The 21,153-nt window shown below is 50.2% G+C and overlaps 1 long non-coding RNA gene across 7 annotated transcripts in view; it reads left to right on the top strand.

Annotated features, from left to right (window-relative positions):
* Positions 1-7,646: 7,646 nt before the first annotated feature.
* LOC135968760 (uncharacterized) overlaps positions 7,647-21,153 on the top strand; it is a 41,035-nt gene continuing 27,528 nt past the window's right edge. For 4 of the 7 annotated variants that reach the window (XR_012429524.1, XR_010583720.2, XR_012429523.1 and 1 more), the window contains exon 1: positions 7,647-8,097. This is a non-coding gene — a long non-coding RNA (uncharacterized lncRNA). The remainder of the gene's footprint in view (positions 8,098-21,153) is intronic. The other 3 variants (XR_012429528.1, XR_012429526.1, XR_012429527.1) reach the window with 2 other exon arrangements.

Genomic DNA, 21,153 nt, shown 5'->3' with positions numbered 1-21,153 from the left:
CCCCGAGGCTGGCTGTGCTTTGCTGCCTCTACATGCTCTCAGACGTGTGCCCTCTCTCCACCTTCACTGGTTAGCAGTGTTCCATCCATTAGAGCTCAAAGCACTGCCTCCCGGCATTGCAGCCCCTTCTCCTGGCCTGCCGTCTGCCTGTGCCCCACGGTCTGTACCGTGTCCTCACGGACCGATCAGAGCGAGGCTTCCAGGGATGGAAAGGTTCCTGCTTGTGTCTGCTTGTGTCTCTGTCCCGCCTTCTCTGGACCTGGCACCGTGGCCTTTGCCGACAGAGGTCTTGGGTTGATTGTCAGCGAAGCAGACAATCTATATGGCTCTAAATGGCTGTGAACATGCTTGATTGGGTTATTTTAAAAATAGTTGTATATGTAAACATTTGAGTGTGACACAGGTGGATTTTTGGGCTAATGGTCTTGTTCTTCAGGGAGTAACCACAGGCCCATCCACAAGGACCATTTCCAGCTGATTTATGGAACGCTGTTCTACCTGGTTAATTTTCAACGTTATCTCAGCCTGAGAGGTAGGTCAGCATGTGACGAAGTTCACCGGTTTGAATCCTAATCTGCTCCTTAGGAGCTGCACCTTCCATGCCTTCGTTTCTTCCTTGGTTAGGTAGGGAAGGTATGAGCTACCTCAGAGTTGTGAGTGAGGCCTGCATCGAGTGACCGCATTAAAGTGACAAGGACTGCACCCGGAGTGTTGATATTTAAAGACCTTTAAACATCGCGATGCCGCATTTTGGTACCCAGGTAAAACAGCAAAGTTCTTTCAGATGCAGACACAGACCCTCGGTGAGGTGGGGGGCTGATGGCAGGAGGTGGACCACCGACCCTGTAACGAGGGCGTGGTCTGTTCGAGGCTGAACGAAGTGCACATCATTGCATGTACCACGGAAGTCCCTCTCGTGAAGTCCTGGAAGGGTCCATGTGGCTGAGCCGTGTGGTCTGTCCATGACGTCCGGCAGAAGCAGAGCTTTCGGGTGCAGCCTTGCTCTTGTGCGCACAGCCCTCAACGGTCTCAAAAGTCTGAGGCTTAAAGCAGGCTTGGGGTTTCCTTACACCTCCTGGACATCTAATTTGCCTGGCAAACATGTTTTTCTTGGGTGTAAAGGTGAAGGAATGGGTGATTCTGGTGAAAGTGTACTAATTACTGCACTTCTGGGTCAGTGGCGCTTGGTTGAAGACACTATCTGCCCTGGATGGACATCTCTGGGATGGTGAGAACCGGTGGCTGGATGTCGCAGGGTTGCCAAGAAGATGCCAATTTTTTCCTTTTTCCTGAGTAACAACACCCTACTTTGTTTAGGGAAGCAGCACACCCAGCTGAAAATCCAATTCTCTTGTACGGCGGAGCGGCTGGTGACACAGGTCCAGATGCTGGGATGCTGATGGGGGGTCCTGGAGTGGGAGGTGTCAGGAGGCTTTCCTGACCCACAGCAGCCCTGGGCCCTTGTCCGGCCTTCTTGCCCGGGGCATGACACCTGGAGGGAAAGCAGCTTCGGGGGCCCGAGGGCCAGAAGGCAGAGTCCTGGCGTGTGAGGCAGGCCTGGGCCAGGCTCCTCGGAGGATGTCACAGACCTGCTGCCCATGCAGGGACCACCCACCTCTGAGCCCCACGCAGATTTTCCTCCATAGCCGAGTGAAATCCTGGTACAGCCAGTGAGGCAGTCAGAGGCACCTTTTGTGGAAGGAGGACAAAGCTGGAGAGAAAGAGGTTTTCCTAAAGGCACAAGGCGCTGATTCTGCGTTAGGGATAATTCCTAGGAGTGTGGTTGCTGGTGGGTGGAAAACTAGCCAGAGAATAAGTGGGAGTGGCACTTGCTGGTATTTGACTGATTCGTTCACGAATGGTCCGAACAGTTCCAGTGAAAAGAACATTTCGGACACAGAAGTTTTCATCCTGCCTGACAATGAGCATGACCGTGGGCTGTTCCATCCTTCCTGGGCGACAGTGAGAGGGTCTCAGGCCCTTCCGGCCCTGTGCTGTGCCCCATCCCAGGGTGTGTGCCCCATCCCGAATAGGCTGGAATGCCTCTGGGTGCAGCTGAGCCTCTTGAAAAGGGAAGAGACATGTGATGTGCTCTGGCTGAACAGGAAAACGAGGGAGGACAGGGAGAGGGGCCTGGAGGTGAGGAGGATGGTGAGCAACACTGGGGACAGAGGAAGTAGGGTAACACCAGGGACAGGGGGACGGAGGGTAAGGCCGGGGACAGGGGCATGGAGGGTAACGCCGGGGACAGGGGATGGAGGGTAACACCACTTCTCCAGGTGCCTTTGGGGGATGCTGCCGCCTCTCGCACCCCAGAGTGAAGTCAACAGGATTCTGTCCCGAGGAGCCCCAGAGCCTGGCAGCTGGGATTGTCGCAGTATGAACCACTGTTCACTAGCTCTGCACCCTGGGACAGGCTCCCTGGTGTTTCCACCCTGGTTTCCCATCTGGACAGTGGGACCCTGAGTGTCCCCGTCCCAGCTGCGCCCAGAGCCCTGGACTCCAGCGTGTCGTCGGCACTCATTAGCGTTTCTTTTGTTGTGGTCCGTGGACGAAGTGGCTCTCTCTTTGTGTGTTCACAGCCCTCCTGCTCACTTTACCTTCTGGGAACACTTTTTACATAGCTTCGTATGTGGGGAGGACTCGAGTGATTAATGGAATGTTTCATCAGGTGCAGTTCTTCTGTTTCCCAGTTTTGACACAACATTTGGTGAAATTTCCAGGGACTCCTGTGGTCAGCCTCACGGTTTCACTCTGTCACTTTCTAATGCAGTAGTCTTTGGGAGTCTTTTCAATTAAGCGCCATCATTTAAAAATAAGTTTTATAATATGCAGTTTCAGGTTAATTCTTTACCTTTGTGTCTCAGGCAGTACTACCTACCTGTGAGTAGTCACAAAGGTTCACGCAGTTTTCTCTAGCTGTCCCTAGCTCGTAGCTCAGCAGGTCCCTTCAGATGAGTCAGCCAGCTGTGTACCTGCATGTTCAGGATACTTGTCAGGGGCCTTCCTCAGAGCAAGACCGACGCTCACCTCATCCTTGGGACTTTGGAGCCCGCCCTGGAGAGACTCCAGCCACGTCCAAAGGGGCCGTCCGGGTCCCACAGGCTGGTGGGAGTGACTTCTGAGCCACTCCAGACCACACTTTGTGTTCCTACACCCCACAAAGCCACTTAAAGTGCCATGTTCTGGTGCTGTGTGCCTCACCAGTGTGCCACACAAGCCTGCACGGGGATCTGAGCGGGCGCTGCCTTCCTCAGGCTATGCTGGAGTTTTGGGGCAACTGGAGCACTCGTGGCTGTCATTCTCGCCACTGTCTGGGCTTCCCTAGAGGGTCTCACCTGCAGCCTGAGGACCACATCGGCAGCCACTGAGGAGCCACCAGGTGCAGCGTTGGTCCCACTCAGTCCTTCTCGACTTTGGTGAGAGAGTAGACAGCAAAACTTCAGCTGGGAGCCCCAGGCCTTCTCTGCTTGGGGCCCTGGGACTGACATAGCACAGATCCTGCCATCCACGTGCTGGGGGCCCCGCCGTGCGGCTCCCTCCTCTGGTCAGGGGCTGCACCCTTGGGCTGTGCAGCTCCTGGTTCTCACACTCAGGGGCCCAGGGAGAGTGGTGGATGAAAAGAGAAGGAGAAGGGTGGCAGTTTGAGCCCAATTGTGTTGGCTTCATCTTCCGCCTCTTGTCCCTAAGTACATTGGCAAAGTTTTCCAGGTGAAAACTCAGAAGGGATTTTTAATGACTGGAATCTGTGAATTCCATGGAAGCCAAGTCTGTCCACCTCTTTCACCCACCTCATTTCTCCCCGTTGGGGCTGATTTTGGCAGCGTTCATAGGGGCAGGGACGGAAGGGGTGGGGGCCAGCCGTCGGCCCTGTGTCCCTCCCTTCCTCCCCTCAGCGCCACAGCATTTCGGTGTCATCCCCTTCCGTGCACGCGTCCTCATGAAAACCAAGTGCGGCTGGAGGGAGATGCCTGCGCCCACTCCCATGACCTTCCCGGCCGGCCTGGCTGCAGCGGCCTCTCGGCAGGCATCTTTCTGGTGCTGCCTCCGTGCCCCTCCCATCACCTGATGCTCGTGTTCCTGAATCTTCACGCGTGTGCTCTGTGCAGCCACCTCACGGGCTCCCTGGGAAGGAAGACAGTGTCTCACACCGGTCAGAATGCTCTTCTCTGTCCACTGAATAGTCCAACACAGAATCATTCCTCTGTGATTATTTGTGCTTTGTTATGTAGAACTGGAATAAAGAAAAAGTGAATTTAGACATTACAGCCATCAGGTTGAAGCTTAGTAATTGCATTAGGGAATTAAATGGAAGCATTTGAGCTTCTCGAGTTCTAATTCCACATCTTCGTATCCCCATCACCCCCCATACCCAGTGTCTAACAGAGCTCTTGGTCTAGGAGTTTCTTGATAAATGCTTACTGAATTGAACTGGACTGAGCTTAACATTCCCACCCAGAGTTAGAAGCCAGTCCCTGAATAAATTGCATTTAGAATATGAGTTTGATGTTACTGTGGTAAGGGGTATCCTACACGTCATAATTCCTAGTCAATATCGGGTATTTAGTCAAATAGACTCAAGTATAGAGAAGCATAGGCCCATCTGGCAAAAGGGCAAGGCACGCTGCTTTAGGTCCAGGTCCCCAATATCAACTATGAAAATAAAACGTCAACTCCAATGACAGCCCTGTCCTCAGCTGGTCACTGTTTATGCTAACAATTATAAACAGCTTGAACTTGCTGTCCTGAGAGGCAACACACCCTCCATTCTCTCTGCAGTGTAGCTGCCTTGGTGGATGGAACATGCCCCTCCTCCTTCCCTCTCCCTATCCCTCCCTCCCCCCTCCTCTCTCCCTCCCTCTCCCCTCCTCTCTCCCTCCTTCCCCTCTCCTTCTTCCTATCTTCTCTCACCTTTCTCCCCCCACCTTCTCTCCTGGACAAGGGGCAGAAGAGAGGAGATCTCCGGAATCTTCTGCTTCATCCAAGCAGCTTGGGGGCAGCATCAACAGCTGCAATTTGGCTGCCCCAGCAGGTGCCTCAGGGCAGCCTTTCTAATGGGAATCCTGGAATCATGTCTTTCCTTAATGTGTCCTAAAGGCTGGAGGACATGAAGTGAAACAATGCTCCATGCTCAGTCCTGTGATTTTGTGTAATTATTGGACTTACTTTGAAATTAAACTAAATGATACCCAAGGTAGAGCATGAAAAAAAAGAAAAAACAGGCTATGGTGTTTGAAAAACAAACAAAACCATTTGGTTTGTTGGTTTGTTCTTAGACCTTCACAGGCTCCTAGGTCACACGTTTCAGTTTCTTAGCAAGTGGCATTCTCTGCAGAAGCTGTGTCAGTCTCTGTTTGATGATGTCAGCCACAGCAGAAAGAAGCACTCCGTAGGCCCCGTGCTCAGCACCTTGGCGTGAGCTCCTGCCATCTTCTGTTCATGCTCATCACAGCTCTGTGCAGTGGGCATCCTCCTGATCCCTGTGGGAGAATGGAGGATGGAGGCGGAAGGGTGAGTGATGGCAGGATCACATGAGGGGTCTCTCCCGAGGTAGGGAGGGGAACTGGCCCAGGACCTTAGTGCCCATCGCATCCTTCTTCCTCCTCCTCTGCCTCTCTGTGACTGTTTGACTCAGGCTGCAGGGACAGACATGAGTATGTGCAGAGCCTGTGTGCACCCCTGGGAATGTGTGCTCATATTGGCAGGGAGGGATGTGAGTGTGTACAGAGCGTGTGTGCACACCTTGATGTGAGCGCGTATGGAATGTGTGTGCACACCTTGGGGATGTGTGCTGGCATTGGCAGGGACAGATGTGTACAGAGCGTGTGTGCACACCTCGGGGTGTATGTTGTCGTTGGCATGGACAGACGTGAGCGTGTACAGAGCGTGTGTGCACACCTGGGGGTGTGTGCTGGTGTTGATAGGGACAGATGTGTACAGAGCGTGTGTGCACACCTGGGGGTGTGTGCTTATGATGTTTTGTAACCGGCAAATACGTGGCCTGTTGCATCGGGCGGCCCTGCGCCCATGCTGAGCCCGTCAGTGGCCCTCGGGTTGGGGTCTCCATCTGCCCAGACAGCACTCGAGTGGCTTGAGGTTTCAGATTCTTCCTCTACGGATACTTGGGCTTCCTCAGGACCAAACATCAGAACCAGCCAACTGCAAACTACAAGAACGTTCAAATGCATCTTCAGTAGGAAAAACAAAAGCAATTGGAAAAATTTTCCAACGTGACCCCGTGGTTAAGCCGTTAGATACTCCAGCCAACAGATTGAGTCACTTTAAAATTCACACCAATTAAAATGGTTGTGAGAGTTGCAGAGCTTTACCGCTAAACCTTGAAATAATTGAAGCATTCTGCTCCACTTGCTTACAAACTAGAGTTGGGGATACCTTTCAGTCCAAAGTAGCAACCTTCTAAATCCAGTTTAGATGCGAGGCTCCCACTGACACAGGAAGAGACAGTGGCCCTTGATTATTCTCCTGTGTTCAGATACTGTGTCATTTCTTTTTTTTTTTTTTTTTTGTATCCTGATCATCACTTCTGCTTTTCCAATTCAAACTAAAGGAAGGGAGTTTAGTTCTGTTTTGGAGAAGCTGTGGTTAGTAGTTTCTTTTCATGGTTTGCTTAATCTCTTAAGTCTGGTGCTTACATTACCCAAACAGACTTTTCTTTAGTACGACAGTGCCATAACCCAGGGCTTCTCCCTCCATATCTGCTCCCCAGGGGGCTCCCTAGGAATGGGCGCTGGAGATCCAGTCCCCCTCCATGTGCCATTTTCTTTGGGTCCAAGGTAGCTTTGGCTCAGAGAAGAAAAGAGGCCTCCGGGTTAGGTGCCTCTGACTGCTTGCTTGTGAAATGTTTAATGATAAGGCGACTTCCAAACTAATTTACACATTGATAGTTGTAGCTTGAAGTATCACCGCAGTCATAAGAACAAGAAACACTCCCATAAAGTAGATAAGCAGAAAAAAGCCATAGAAGTTTAATAAAGTGCAAATAAAATGGTGTTGTAAGAATGTCCAGTGGGAAATGCTCTCAGTCCAGCCAGATCCAGCTGTGGCGTCAGTCCAGCTGTGGTGTCCTCCTGTAAAAACATTCAGCCACATGTGGCCCTGATCGCAATCACTACTCTGAATTGTGATCCAGAATGTTCTTGGGGGCCGATGCTGGGACTGTTCCAGCAGTTCAATCTGATTGGGCGTCACGGTGGTGATGTGCTTAGCGCGGCCAGCTGGGCTGAGTGGTGGCCACCCGTGCACTCGCCACGTGCAGCCGTTATTCTGGTGATGGGGTTGCATGCGCCCCGGCTTGTCCACCTGGGCTATTAAAGTACTGGGAACCCAACCGCGGGCGGTGCCTCCCGATATGGGAGCTGTCTTTTTTATCCAGGGCCCTGTGGCGCTGCAGAACCCTGCTGCCAGTCTGAGCTCACAAGGAGGTACCGGAGGGCTCTGCTGGGGCATGGAGGTCCCTGAGCAGGTGGTCACTTATTGCTTGTGGAGTGGTCCATGGCCTGTGAGTTTATTCTCGGGGTTTGTGTGGGCGAGGTTAACCAGTTCACAGCTGGGCACTTACCCCTTACACAGGTGACACTAGTTAAAGTGGAATCTATATTAGCTCACACGGGAGTGTGTGAGGAGCTGGGAGGGTGGGGAGGCTTGGCCTTAGCACTAGATTCCCGGGCTCCTGACATTTCTGCGTCTTCCAGTTGAGGGGCCGTCAGAGCCGCTGTGGGTCCTGAAGACAGTGGGTGCCATATGGACCAGGGGATGCAGAAGCCTCTAGAGGCTGCGGGAGGCAAGGAGACGGTGGCTTCCCCAGAGCCAGCCCTGCCGCCACTTCGACGTTAGATGGTGGGACCTGTTTTGGACTCCAGCTTCCAGAAATGTGAGAAAATAAGTCAGAGTTTAGGGCGCTAAATTTGGGGTGATTTAGTGGAGAAATAGAAAACTAGCCCACAAATGTGCACGCATTGAAATGTGCTCTGTCCAGGTGTTCACAGTGGTGTGAGGGAGATGGCATCAGGGTTCTGGGAACTGTGCAGTTTTACTGAAGGAAGGGGGCTCGCCACGCCTTTCCTCATATAACTGAAGGTATGTATGCCTGCCACACTGCCCAGGAGACAGGGACTAGAATTCTGACTTTATTTCTTATGGGAACCAAGCCACAGTCAGAACACGGTGAGGGCCGAGACGAGCTTCCTACAGCCTGAACTGGGAAGAGGAATCGCAAGTAGTTTGTGTTTTTCTACACAGACCTGTCCTTTTCAAGTTTTGTTAAGTTTTGGAAAAAGGGAGAAGCCAGGCACACCTCGGCGAGGGACAGTGTTTCTGGAGGTGGTGCGGCTTCAGCCTGAACGTGGCCGTGTGGTTGGGAGGCTCAGAAACTGCCCTCCAAGGGCACTCATCTATTCCTTATTGCAGTAATACCTCGTTTACAGAAATCCACAGAAATTACAGTGCGGGAGGCTTCTGGTCTGGATGGGTTTGTGTGGACCGAGGTCACGGGGTGTTTTCCCAAGTGCTAATCCTGATCTGGCAGAGGCTCTGTTCCCAAATAATTATTCCACAGTTTCAGAGCCTATATCTGAGTGATAGTCTTTTAACTTTGTTGCATAAAAGGAAACAAAGTATGTCTTGAGGGTCTAAAAATCCATGTGGTAATCATGGCTGTAAACTCATACCTGGGGCTTTGGGATGGAGTGAAAACCACCGTCACCTGGCGTGGACGCTGCGTGGTATTTTTAGCATGGTGGCCTGCTCGTGCCTTGAACTCTATCTGCAGTGTGAGCAACAGCTGTGCATTTGAGAAATGTGGACAGGTCAGCTTGCTCCTCCAGGGGCCTGCAGGCATCCGGGTGAGGGGCCTGGGATGAGGCCACATCAGTGGGAAGGAGCTTGGTTGTGTCAGCAGATATGTCTGTCTCTACAGGCCCGCAAGCCAGCCAGAACCCAGTTTTCCTTAGGTCATCTAATGCCAGAAAAAACCTGTTTCTTAGAGATTCTCATAATTTATATTAATGAACCATTTGACCGTACATAAAATGTTATAAATGCATGAGGCTTTACAACTTGGCAGATGTGTAACTCACATGTCGTTGTACCAAACTGTTGAAGATATTTGTTTCACTTGAAGGTTGTTAGCATTTTATGTGCAAAGCAAATGCCAGTAGCATTTTGAAGGAGTATTTTGGAATTTTAAACACAGTGGGATAGTGCTGGGTCTCTGGGATACTGGTGAGGTGGACGTGACCTCAAGCTCTTGTAGCTTGCAAGCAGGATTGCTAAATTGTCACAACTGCAGTGCTGGAAAGTCAAAGTGGATTTCTGTAAATGAGGTATTAGTGCAATAAGGAACAGGTGAGTGCCCGTGGAGGGCAGTTTCTGAGCCTCCCAGACACCCCAGGAGGAAGCGGGGGACGGGGGCAGTTACCCACCAGAACCTGGACGGTGAAGCTGGGTTTGCTGGTGGCCCTGCTTGGCAGGTCATTACATGCAATAAGAAACAGGTGAGTGCCCTTGAGAGCGGTTTCTCGGCCCCCTTCAGAACCGCAAGTGGAAGACGCTCCAAGGTGGGGGGTGGGGGTTCGGTTAATCCACAGGGGCCTGGATGGTGGAGCTGGGTTTGCTGGTGGTCCTGCGTGGCAGGTCATTACATGCACTAAGGAACAGGTGACTGCCCTTGAGGGCGGTTTCTCGGCCTGCTTCGGAACTGCAAGTGGAAGACGCCCCAAAGTGAGGGGGGGCTGGTGGTCGGTTATCCAGTGGGGCCGGATTTGCTGGTGGCCGCTGCGTGGCAGGTCACGGCGTGGAGCGATGGGAGGGGAGTGGAGTGGGAATAGAGGATGCACCCTCCACAGCTACTGCTGGGAGTTGGCTCTGGTAGCAGAAGGGGCATAGATAGAGGGATTCCCATCAGGGGCAACACGACTGGGGTCCCACGTGTGGTGGATGCCGAGGTGTGGCTATATGTAATCTCAGTCTGCACAGCCGTCCTGGTGAGTGGGTTCAGTTAGCTTCCCATCTCACATTTGAGAAATCTCGGGGGCTCACATCACAGCTAGGTGGGTTGGAACTAATGTCTCAGGCAGGACGTTGGCCCCAGAGCCCAGATCTTACCCGCCCCCTCTCTTTTCAGTCCACCAAGCTTGTAGAGAGGGTTGTGTGGTGGTGGGTGGCGGCTGAGAAACCAACACAGTAGAAGGCGGGGAGGAACTAAACCAGGCAGGAGACACAGGCAGTGCTTGGGAGGTCTGCACGGGGTGTGGGTGTGGGAGACACCTCTGGGCCAGTGAACCCCGTTCTGTGCTCCTGGCTTGCCCAACCTTGGCCCTCAGCCACATGCTGCGTGCTTTAGGTGAAATCTCAGTCGCTCGTGTGGTGCGGGCATCTTTTCTCCCTGGCTTTGCCTCTCTTTAAATCACGGAGTCTCAGTGGGGATGGCGGGGCGGATGGTGGTCCATGGAATTTGCCCTCCACCTCCCCATCCTTGTCCTGTCCTGTCTGGCCTGTTACCTGAATCTGTGTCTCTTCAGAGCCTGCAAATGAGTGGAGGCCACGACAGCCTCTCGCTGACCGACCTCTCAAACTTTTATTCATCAGAATAGTGTTAAATGCCGATTCCTAGGCACCCCCATCGGACTCTACGCCTGCCTAGCATGGGTACTTTGGGGGAAGGTACAGAGGATTGCTGGGCTGTTCCAGGGGGGAATTTGCATTGTTGAATGTCTATTGTGTTCCTTCCAGCACTCTACTTTCCACGCACACGTGGCATTAAACCTGGAAGACCTCTGGGTGCTGTGCTGGTGAGGAAGCCCCGGCTGGACGAGGGGCTGCTGGGGCTCGGACTTGATTCCTGGGCTGGGGGCTGCGGGCTTATTCTCTTCAGTGGGTCTGCTGATGGGATGCCCTGAGAAGTCCTGCTGTGCACTCAGGGGAAGGTGCAGAGACAGGCTCAGAAAAGACAGACCATGGATTTAAAAATTCCTACTGGAAAATCTTTTATGAGCAAAGTAATTTGCATCTAACTGAAGACAATCATTGCTTGAATAATTGGTTTGTTTACAAAGTTGGTCCTATGAACAGATTAAAGTTTTCCTTCATGCCTTATCTACAATGTGAATAGGAGCTATTACCGCAACTTAAATTAGCTTTAAATTTCGTATCAGATTGCAGTCCAGATTACAAACGGCTGCTTGATAATCTAATTGATAAAACGGAGGAATTTAGTGCTTGGAACTCGGAGTGAAGGGAACAGAATTGCTTTGGTTTCTCAAAAGGGTGTTGACTGAGTGGTGACCTGGGGTGAAGAGAAGTGGCTAGAGTCATTACACTCGAGGAGATGATCTGCCCCCGCCTTTCTCAGCTGTCTTCTGGACAAAACAAAGGGTGATAAATGGAAAAAATTCAGCACTGAGTTCGTCTATGCCCTGAGCTTCTCATACAGTCATTAATGGGCTGTATCTGTGAAGCCTCCATACAGGCACAAAGGAATTAGGCTAGAGTAAGGCGGCCGGCGACCTCTGGCGTCTGGACCGCGTGTCACTTCCTAAAGCCCTTTTGGGTGAAATGACAGTGGCAATGTCGTTGTTCGGAGGAGTGTAATCTCACGTATGAGATGCAGATTTTAAATGATGCAGATTTTAAACACCAAAGTCAGGAAGCTTGGTGGGAGTGGCTGTCTTCCAAGTGGTTTTCTGTGCTGCCATGGATGAGGCGTGGATGTGTCATCTGTTGGTGAGATCCACTGGTGAAGGGGCTAAGGAAACCATGGAGGTCAGGGGTGTGAAGCTGCATCTCTTCTGGCATCCCAAGGAAATACATCTTGTAAAACTTGTGAATTTGACCCTGACCCTAACCCCAACCCTGAGTGTTGAAGTCTGGTGCAGTGTCTTGAGCCCTCTTCTGCATTGAGGGTGAGTGACTGTAAATGACCGATTCCTCAGTGGTGAAAGTTCAAATGTAGCTTCCCTGAGGAAGCCAGACCTCGGTCACCCGTATCTCCATTGTAAACACTGCGGCCCCTACGCGGGTGGCTGCAAGTTTCCAGGCCTTCCTTGGAGAAGCAGCCGTGAGGTGCTTGATGATTTGATAACATCAGCCACCTTCTGTCTTCTGTCTAATCACGGTACAAATGATTCTCCTACAAGGAAATGGATCTGGTTTCTTCCTGATCGTTGGAAGAAGCAGCCTGCCTAGGGACTCCACCGTCCTCTGCACTTTCACAGCGAAGCCTGTGTCTGTCTCCAAGGAGTGTCACGTGTGTCGTGGGAATCGCTTCCTTAATTCTTCCTGCTTTTGAGGGCTCCGGTAGCTCTGCCTGTTTCACCCGGGATGAGCAGCAGGTGGTCTCTGGCTACTGTGGGACTAGGGCTTGGGGGTGCATCATCACATCCGGTGGCCTGTCCAGGTGGGCATCATTGTCTTTTGCCTGTTGCCTGAGGCAGCTGTGATGCCATGGGGGTCATGCTTGTCAGGGCCAACCCAGTTCTTCCCGTGTACACCTCTCCTGCTGGAGTGCCTTTCCTTATGATGACTTGTTGAATTAACGTGGAGAATGCAGAGAGGCTCTGGGCCTCTCTCTCTCCCATTCTTACTCCCTGGAGCTGTGAAGCCCGACAAGGGAGCCCATAGCCAGAGGCTCCTTTAAATTGAATTAGAATAAAGATTTGATTACATAGCTAAACACATTTGAAAAGAACTTCACAGATTAAATTCCAGATTCAACCCTTCAGGCCCAGTGGCCACGTTTTGGGGCTCAGCAGCTGTAGGTGGCTGTTGTCTTTCTGTGTTGGCTGAGCAGATTGGGGCGTTTCCAGTTCAGCAGGCAACTCTCTTGCATGGCTCTGCCTGTGGTGAGGGCACCTAGGCTGGAGAGCCTCGTGGGGATCCCTTAGGCCTCCGGCTGCAGCCAGGCTGCACGGTTCCTGTGCCCCGGGTCCTCTGCAGGCCCAGATGGATCCCACCACAGAGCCAGCACTGCTAGACTTGGGTACTGTGTGCAGACAGCAGAGGGTCACGTCCGGGCCTTGCAGGGGCTGGGGTGACTGGCCTCCTTGGCCAGGCTTCTGTTTCCGAGTCTTCAGGGGAAATGCATCCACCATCCACCATCCACACCGTGCACCAGAGGAAAACTGCAGGCTTCTCTGTGGATGGTGAATTGAGATCATGCAGAGTGACTAGGTTTGGGCTCCTGAGCAGCGTGGAACCTGATACCTTTAGGTGGAACCTGACATGCCTCCATGTGTACATGGCAAAGAGAATGCAGCATTGTCAGCTTGAATCCAGATGTGCTCCCGTTTTGAGGTGGAAGGTTCTGGGAGTATTGGCCATTGGTGATTGTGCTGCCGTGGAGGACTTTGAATGCAGGCACTGGTTTGGGATAACCCTGGTTTCCTGGTCCTGTATGTGGGCATCCCTGAATATCCCGGACTGGAGGAAGGCAGGGCAGATGGGAGGGTGACAAGAGGTGTCAGGTGTTTCCAGCTTTGGGGACTGATGCCATCAGATGGCCGAGATCAGGATGGTGGTGGCCAGGGACCAAAGCAGGGGTGCGTGGAAATGCCATGTTCCTCGGAGCATGGGGAGGACCTCTTGAACTCTATTCCTGGGCAACAGTTCTTCCATTCTCAGGAATCTGTGCCATTGTAATTGAGTAGCAAATTCTGTAATTACTCTAATTACTTACTGTTAAGTCCCCATGCCAATTACCATAAATTAGCAACAGTGATAACAGTTTGCCTGGTCAAACCTTACCAAGAAAAACCAGTGGACCTAGTTTTAGTTGCCTCCAGTTCCCTCCAAATCAGATTCCTTAGCGGCTTGTGTCCCCACACTTGCTGCAGTTCCTCCTGGGCCTGGCAGGCACATTCCAGACATTCACATCTCAGCTCAGATGCAGGCGTGCACATTATTTATAGAAAATCGCACTGCGCTGTGATCGGCTTGAGCTGACGTTCTCTAGGTGGGAGGTGGAGGTTCAAAAGTTCTAATGGGATGAAATTAGAAATATGAATTTTAAAAATTCACGTGTTATGAACTCTGTTCAGTGATTTTCTCTGAAATGAGAGACTATTTGCAGATGAGGCAGTCAGCCTGCAGCTCTCCTTAAATCTGTCCTAGACCTCGATGCCGTCCTTCGGCCTCTTCCTGGGTGTGGGGTGCTCTGCTTGAAGCAAAACCAAAGGAAAGAACGTGGTCTGCATCACTACTGCAGCCAGCTCAACGCGCACACCCACTAGGAGGGGCGTTTGATCACTTAACATTTTAAATGCATTTAACATTCAACCAGCAAGTCAGCCAGTGCTTTCTGTAAGCAAGCTGCCTGGCTCATGGGAACCTGACACTTGACTTTTTGGAAGAGAGTACTTGCTTCTGTGGAGTCTCAATATTTGTCTCATTTCTTGAGACTCTGCTGAAAGTGATGAACGTGAGTAAATTAGGACTTTTTTTTTTTTTTTTTTTTTTTTTTTGTAAATTGGGCCACAGAGCTCTCTAGGCAGAGTCAGGGGAGTAAACGGCTGTGAAAGATGCCGCCTGATGTGAGCCACGGCCAGGCACTTTGGAACCTGGGATCCCATCTCCAGCCTTTCAAAGGACACAGACGAATATAAAATGCAGATGGGAGAGTTCATAATTTGGGCATCTCTGTTCTTTTGAAATCAAAGTGCAAAGAAAAAGTTTTGCCTTGAGGTCTTAACCCATACTTGTTTTTCTCCTGAGGTTTTAAGATTTTCTTAACTGCTTTTCTCTCCCCCAATCCTTGAGGAAGTTCTATCTTCATATCTTCTTAAAAGATATGGTTAAATTCAACACTGAAATATGAAAACATGCTTTCATATTTTTCTTTAAACTGAGGTATCTGACATTGGTGAAGAACTAACTGGGAGTATTGGTTTATTTTTATTTTTTTGAGACAGTCTTGCTGTGTTGCCCAGGCTGGAATGCAGTGGCACGATCTTGGCTCACTGCAGCCTCACCTCTTGGTTCACGCCATTCTCCTGCCTCAGCCTCCTGAGTAGCTGGGATTATAAGTGCCTGCCACCATGGCTGGTTCATTTTTGTATTAGTAGAGACGGGGTTTCAACATGTTGGCCAGGCTGGTCTTGAACTCCTGACCTCAGGTGATTCGCTCACCTTGGCCTCCCAAAGTGCTGGGATTACAGGCACGAGCCACCACACTCGGCCTGGGATATTCTTGATTATAATTGTAACATATCCCTTTAATAAAAACAAAACAGAACAACAACAACAAAACAGCTGTCTGAAAAGTCTCGAAATTAAAGAGCTCACTTGGACAGGGATTTGGACACCAGGTGAATGGCCCAGCACACCATAGTTACATGGGCCACTCGGCCTGTTAGGTCCTTAGGGTATTTGAAGTCATATGGATATTTGCATTTCTGCCTCTGGATATCGTGTTAGTATTCGGCTAGTGTTTGAGGGCCAGGCTCAGATCCGGGAAAACAAGAGCCCCTGCCCTCACGGCACTTCTCTTCCATGTGTGTGTGTCAGGAAAATAGAAAGCATAAGATATTTTTTTCAATGAGCTGGGAAGATGGAAAAACAAGCTTAAGATGTTGACTTGTTCAGAAGAAGGGAAGTGCAAGGAACACTCAGCTTTGTTGCTGCTGAAGGAGGCCCCTGGTGGAGGCTGTTTCAGAGGTGGGGTTTCTCTGAGAAAGGTGGTAAGAGGCAAATAGGATGCCCCATCTGGTTTGCCAGAGATGGGGAAAGTTAGTATCCCCAAAACAGCTTCAGCATTCTGGCAAAGCTTTGGAAAACCAGCTACGGTGTAGGACCTTGTTGGCCGCTGGGTAGAAGGAAAACATTGCTGGTCCTGAGGACTGTACTGTTGTTCCACTGCTATAAAGAACTATCTGAGGCTGGGTAATAAGGAAAAAAAATGTTTAATCGGCATACAGTTCTGTGGGTTGTACAGGCTTCTACATCTGGGGAAACTGACAATCAGAGTGGAAGGTGAAGGGGAGGCCGGCATGTCTTCACATGGCTGGAAGGGGAGAGAGAGTGAAGGGGAAGGTGCCATGCACTTCCAAACAACCAGATCTCAGGAGAACGATCATGAGGACAGCACTTGGGGGATTGTGCTAAACCATTAGAAACCACCCCCATGAGTCAATCACCTCCCACCAGGGCTCACCTCCAACATAGGGTTAGAGTTCAGCATGAGATTTGGGTGGGGACACACAGCCACACCATGTCAGGCTTCCCATTCTTCTCCTGCACGTGCTTCGCAAATGGTTCTGTCATTGGTTTTTGTTTCTGTTGATACATAATATACGTACATATTTTCAGAGTGCATGTGATACCTTGATTCACCCCTATATTGATGAAATCTGTGTACTTGGGATGTCTTTCACTTTAAATAGTTTCTTTTCCTTGTGCTGGTTATGTTAAGTTATTCTCTCCTAGCTGTTTTGAAATACACAGTAGATGACCCACTGCCATCCCCCTGCTGATTTATCAATAGTAGGTCTCGTGTTCCCATTAGGCTGTGTGTTTGTGCACATTACCAGCCTCTGCCCATCCTGCTTATGAGTGGGCTCTGCTGGGCCCTGTTGACCACCTACTTTTGGCCTCCATGAGATCTGCTCTCAGCTCCTGCTTATGAGTGAGAACATGAGCCGTTTCCTTGCTTGACTCGTTTGCTTAACGTAATGTCCTCCAACTCCATCCATGCTGCCGCGGATGACAGGGCTCTCCGCTGTGTGGTGGAGTATTGCTCCTGTGTGTGTTCGGGCCACGTTCCCTTCATCCCCTGTTGACGGGCACTCAGGTGATTCCAGACCTTGGCTACTGTGGATGGAAGCTGAGAGCAGTCACTGGCTTTATACTCGGGGGACGTGAGCCACTTTGATGTTCTCAAGCAGCCTATCCCCAAAGCCCTCCGTAGAATGCCGCATTCGTTTGTACTCATGGCTTCTTCCACTAGGATGAACAGCTGGGAAGGGGCTTTGAGTGAATGCTTGGGTTTCTGTCTTTAATTGGTACCCAGCTACACTGGCCAAGTAGGGGTCCCAGTGGCCCTGGACACTACCTCACATAAGGTCCAAAGATGCAGTTAGGTTCTTTTTTTAACTTAAAAAAAAAATGCTTTTGACCTGGGTAAGCTATGGCATTATCAGTTAGAGTTTTTCATATTGGAAAGGTGTATATTTTATTTTCTAAGAAGGAAAGAAATCCTGTTAAATACTCTAACCACAGATTAAATCATGTCAAGGAAAGAGGTACTATTTTGGGGGAAAATTACCCCTTCATGTCAAAGATCAAGGAGATGACTTACATTGTTTAATTGAGTTAATTATGAAATCTTAAGTGGTTTTAAGAAGATGAGCTGTGGATCCTACAAGACATGAGACTGATACTGATTTAATGTTAGTCAGCCCTGACAGAATGTGGCTAATATTTAAAGCTTGCTCCAGTATTGCTTGATAGATTGTAAGTTAATGTAAAGATCTGTTTGACGCTTTTATTTTACAAAATATTATTGAGAAAAAGTTTGACAGCCAAGGAACGGCCTTCAACCAATTTCTTCCTAATTTCTGTCACCAGAAAATTTTGTCCTGTTAATTCCAGAATTTACTTTTGGAAAGTTCCCGTAAGGAGAGCAGAGGTATTGGTGGTTGAATGGTGACTTGAATTTAGGTGAAGATCGTTAAATATTTCATAGTCATGTTTGTCTTGGTGGTTTTAGCAATTTTATATTAAACTTAGAACTGTGAGTCAAACCAAATGTGTTCTTTTGCTTTTGTGATACTCCTTTGTATGACTATACTGGTAAAGAATGATAAAATGTGTATTGGGTATTTTTTCTGTGTAGATATTAGGATTTTTAGGGGAACAAATTAATCATTCTTCTAATATACACTGTGTGTTGGGTCCTTTGTATATTAGTTGAATCACTCTAATGAGGACCACTTGAAAGTCTGTTTCTATAGCAGATCTTTTATATGTTGACTTGTGTTATGCAAAATCCTTCATCCTGTAAGAAGACTAAGCAATGGGTTGGAGGAAAGATTTAATCACCCATTAGGTCTATTCCGAATGCCCAGAATTGAATGCAAGTACTAATTATGTTTTTGAAGTGGTGTGTGTGTGTATGGGTGTGTGTAGTGGACTCCTTTTTAGGTCATGGGAGGGAGGTAAAGCGAAGATGAGATTTGCTGATGAACATTTGTGCACATGCTAGTGGAGAAGTCATATGACTTGACTGCACCTGCGTACTCTGATTTTGGTTTCGTTAGTGTCCGTAGCCACAAGCCTCAACTGCCTCTGGGACCCACCCTGAGGGGCTGTGGTGAGGGTTATTATAGAGTCGTGCGTCTTAGTGAAGGGCACAAACGGCCTTGTGGGCCTACTTTGGCTTTGTTTGAACGTCTAGATTGTTAAACTAAGTTTAACATTTTGAGGATTATAAATTGTGATTCTTGTCTAAGAAGAGGTTTCTGTTGTCTCTGAAGACAGGAGCCCCAATACAGAGGGTCCCTGGCTCCCAATTGTTACATATCTGATTTTTTTTTTCAACCTTGTGATGGTGTGAACTAGTCACACTCAGTGCATTGTTTGGCCCAAGATGGGCTGCCTCTGGATGAACCCGTTGTAAGTTGAAACTATGATGTCAAATGCACTTTCTATTTAGGATATTTTCAGCTTACGCTGGGTTTATTGGAACAGTTTCATCCCATGGTAAGTCAGGGAGCATATGTGCTCATAAAAGTGGAGACGATCTCATAGATACCGTGAGATATAATGTCTCTGATGTTATAGAGATACGATGAAAACAATCAAGTGGGACTTGGAAGCCTTGGAGGGACTCACATGGGCGGCTCCTGGAATGCAATCTTGAGCGCCACTGGCTTCTGGATGTGACATCTGTACCTTCTGCTTAGCCCAGTGTGTTATCGGCTGCTCTCGAGGGCAGAGAGGTCCAGCGTTCCTGTGTTTAGGTATTTGAGCTGCCTTAAGAGGCTAGGTCAATTCTCACTGGTGTCTTCAGGGCTTTAGGCCTTCTGAACAAGCAGGAGGAAGCACGACTTTGTAGAGCTTTGGAAATCTCAACGGACTTCAGGGCCATCCCCTTTGGCAGGAGAGAGCCCCACTGGAGGCGAGCAGGGTGCCGTGCGGGCCTCTGCTGGGCCCAGGCATGTACGGACGTTGTGAGGGCCACAGGACACAGATCGGTCTTGGTTCACAACTGGCGTCGATGGCCACGCAGCATTTCTGCGAGGTACATGAGTGCGGGGACTTGGGTTTTGGGGTGTGCGTCCTGGTTGCCTAGTTGCTTGGAAGACCCCCATTCAGATACCAGCCTGAGTCACCGTGACAGGCCTCCTGCTTCACACGCCACACGGAAGCCGTGGCGTCGGTCACTGACGTCCACCGGGTGTCAGATGTGCGTGTGTATCTTCCTTGGTCTCGGGATGTGTCTTGTTTTGAGGTTATAGTAAACGTTCTTTACAAGGGGTTTTGGATTTTTTATGTTGTTTGCAAGGAGGCAGCAGGGAGTGCTTGAGCAATGAGATCCCCTTTCCAACCAATACAATTTCAGATCCCAGCAGGTAATTAAGGCAGCGGAGCTGTGGGATCACCTTTGCAACCAATGAGAATTCAGATCCCAGGAGGTAATGACGGCAGCGGGGCGGGTGGCAGAACCCTGAACTGTGGCTGTTTCTGGTGTCTTGCCCCGCGGACAGAGCGTGCTGGGGCCTCCGTGGTCCTCTGTGGGGTGAGTGGAGCGCATGAGCTGGGTGCTGCTGGGCCCTGGCTGGCTCCCCAGCCCGGGGTTTATGCAGGACTCGTTAGACAACTTGGAACCCAGAAAGCAGCACGAGGAGAACGGGATTGTGCCTTTCTGGATCCTTGGTGCTTCCCAGTCTCAGACACTGAGTAGGCTCTGAGGGGTCTCTGCCGAGAAGACTTGCACAGTCGGCCCCCAGGATGGAGTGGGGCTGCAGCGGGTCTTGCAGGAGCTGGAAGTGGGGGTGAGTGTCTCGCAAGCGGGACCTTTCAAGTGGGCCCAGCAGGATTCATCTGTGGAAATGGTGCCACGTAACGCAGGGCTGCGGCCAGCAGGACCTGAAAGGCTACAGCGGGCTGTGTTTCTGCTCTCTCTCGAGTCTCTGCACGGTTTTCCTTGGTTTTTGTCTGTTTGGAGGACGCTTCCCCCTTTCTTGCGCTTACCTAGCCTTCTGAGCTTCTTTGTTGAGTATGACAAAGCCCTGAGAAGGCATTTTTATCGCATAATTGTGTTATCCTGGTGGCTGGATAAATGACCTGCAAATGTGGGTGACTCAGTAGCTCTGAGGGTGTTCAATATCCAAGACAGAGGTGGGAAGGAAATGTTCAGGCAGGCATCAGAGGATCTGTTCTCTGCTTTACACTGGGGCCCTGGTTTGCTGACAGTCTTCACACTCGATCCAAAATGGGGGATAATGAAGTCTCACGGATTCGGCTTCAGCTGAGAGCTGCCTCCAGCACAGTCTTGTGTGAGTAACAGTTTCTATGTTTGGTGCGAAGGGCGGGCGTCAGTCAGTTGATCTTATTTGTGGTGGTGCTTATGGGGGGTTTTCCGTAAGGAATGTAGACTTTATTAGCTTTGGCAAGGGAATCCTGAGTGATAAATTGGAAGAATGTCTCAGGAAATTCTGGAACCTGCAGTGAATCTGGAATCTGTATGAAATTGAGATTTGGATTCTCACGATTTCCTAATGCTACCCCGAAACCCAGTAGTTGAGACAGTCGTAGAGCTTCAGTTGTGCTGCCCCGGTTCCCCATTTTAAAAGGAACACGTTGCTTTCCTCTAGAATGTTCTGAGCTCTGAGTGCTGCCGGCAGAGTGACCAGCTCTCTGCATCAGAGGGGAAGCCAGGGCTGCGTTCACGGCGTCGCGGCAGCCGGGAGCTGACCCTGGACCTCAGGCACGTGTGATGCTGACCATTTTCTGTAAACTCCAAGGGTGTAGTGGTCTCCTTGGCCCTTTACAGTCTTCTGAAGCTTTTGATGTGTCTGCACTTTGTAGATTTTTCAGAAGTAGACAACCTTTTCCCACACCCTTGGGCTGAGTTTCGTCAGAGGCTGGTGTGTGGGAAGCACCACACCCACATTCTGACAGGGAAGACTCTGGTGCCCAACT

Source organism: Macaca fascicularis, chromosome 20, assembly GCF_037993035.2.
Source record: "Macaca fascicularis isolate 582-1 chromosome 20, T2T-MFA8v1.1".
Lineage (NCBI taxonomy): Eukaryota > Metazoa > Chordata > Mammalia > Primates > Cercopithecidae > Macaca > Macaca fascicularis.
Note: the sequence above shows the minus strand (reverse complement) of the source record. Positions and strands in the feature narration are given on the sequence as shown.